The 1,974-nt window shown below is 32.4% G+C and overlaps 1 non-coding gene across 1 annotated transcript; it reads right to left on the minus strand.

Moving 5' to 3' along the window:
- Window positions 1–1,138: 1,138 nt before the first annotated feature.
- Window positions 1,139–1,243, minus strand: LOC114085618 (U6 spliceosomal RNA). Its single transcript, XR_003581508.1, has one exon. It is a non-coding gene; the product is annotated as a U6 spliceosomal RNA (small nuclear RNA).
- Between the last annotated feature and the right edge of the window lie 731 nt (window positions 1,244–1,974).

Genomic DNA, 1,974 nt, shown 5'->3' on the forward strand with positions numbered 1-1,974 from the left:
GGTTATATCTTGATAAAACTTTTTTTGTAAATTATCAAATAAGTGATTAAAGTAGAAAAAGATTTTCAGGCAGAATAAAAACAATACAGATCCTTTAAAGAAAGAGCACACCACAGTACACTGTGCTCTTTACCCTCAAAACCTCATGGCTGAACTGGAACTAGGCTTCTTACCCCCTGTTCAATATCATAACACTACGGAAGTATATGTGGCTGGTCCAGGAAATTTTTTTTGACAAGGTCTCATTGTGCTGCCTAAAGTTGACATGGAACCCCTGGCCTCAAAAGGTCCTCCTATCTCACTCTCCTGAGTAGCTGGGACTCTAGGTGTGCCACTGTGCTAGCAAGGATGAGTAGTTTACAAATTTAAAATTTAGATTAGGAATTTATTGCTCACAGTTTAGGAGTCTGGGAAGTCCAAGATCAAGGCAACATTAGATTCAGTGCTCAGTGAGGTGCTCTCTACATTGTCATCAGTGCCTTGTTACTGTATCCAATGCAGAGGGGGCAAACAAGCTCCCTCAATCTCATTTATAAGGGATCCCATCTCATTCCTAGGGCTCTTCCCTCATGACTTTGTCACCTCTGAAAGGCACCATCTCTTACTACCATCACCTTGATTATCAGGATTTCAGTATATGAATTTGGAGGAGACAGATATGTTCAGACCACAGTATTGATCAGTTCATTCATTTTTTTTGTAAGAAGCTGATGTGGAGGACAAACTATTGGAAACTGAAAAAAAAATGAGCAGAGTGATATATGCTTGACATGAAGAAGATAAAAACTGAACAATGGTATCTTCAAGAGTTTAAATGAAACATTACAACCTATTAAGTTAAGGCACTGACATTACCAAATAATAAAAATTAATCAATCTGAAGAAAATCAGTATGAAAATATTCTAATGCAGTCCTATCTGGAAGAACTTTGTGCAGTGATGGAAATGTTCCATATCTCTGTAGTGTTCAATAAAGAATCTATTAGTCACATGAACACTTCCAATGTAGCTAATACAACTGAGGGTATGCATTTATCATAAAAGTTTTAATAAGGTACATGTGACTACTAATTGAACAGTGTGGTTCTAACATTGGGCCAAAACCAGTAGTTTCTTTGGAGTACTTCTCCAATCACAAAAATTTATGGAATTCTTCATGAATTTTCAGGTCATCCTTGCTTAGGAGTCGTGCTAGTCTTCTCTGTATCTTCCTAGTTGTAGTATATGCATAGCTAAAGCTAGCACTTATGCTCTGCAGGTGCTGAAAATATTTTGACTTGCTGTAAATATATGTACATTATTACCTTTTGTTCAAGTAAAAAATATAAAAACAATTCTGACTGACACATTTTATTTTAATGTAAGAAAGGTACTGACAGGAAAAATAATTAAGAAGCATCAATTTCAATGTATCTATAAACAAAAATTTTCATTATAGCTTAACTTCATGTTGAAGTCACAGAGAACTGAGATATAGCCTGATTCTGAAATTTGGTGAACATGAGACTTTGGACAGTTACTCAGCTGATCTAAATTACAACATTCTCATCTATAAAATGGTGTTAATTAAAGCTATTTCCTAAAGTTGTAGAGACAAATGTTTTAATAATATAAAACATATAGTATGTCAATCATTGTTATGGTTATTAGTACAAGTAAAATAATCTAAATTTACAAATATATTTAAAGAAGTAATAAACAAAAATGCAATGCTTTTTATCTAAAAATGATGAAATTAATGAAATATTTATTTTACATAAAAACTTACTGTATATGGGTATATTGATACATTTAAAGAAAAAATGTAAAGGAAGAGCAAATATTTGTGTTCTAAGAATCATATAACCTCTTTAAAATACCTAAACATGGGGGATTTCATCAAACATATTTTATGATTTTACTTTTGTTAATTTCTTGATATCTGAATTATGAAACTATATTGAGAAATATTCTCTAATATTATTTCATGTCAAA

This window comes from Marmota flaviventris, chromosome 7 (genome assembly GCF_047511675.1).
Source record: "Marmota flaviventris isolate mMarFla1 chromosome 7, mMarFla1.hap1, whole genome shotgun sequence".
NCBI lineage: Eukaryota > Metazoa > Chordata > Mammalia > Rodentia > Sciuridae > Marmota > Marmota flaviventris.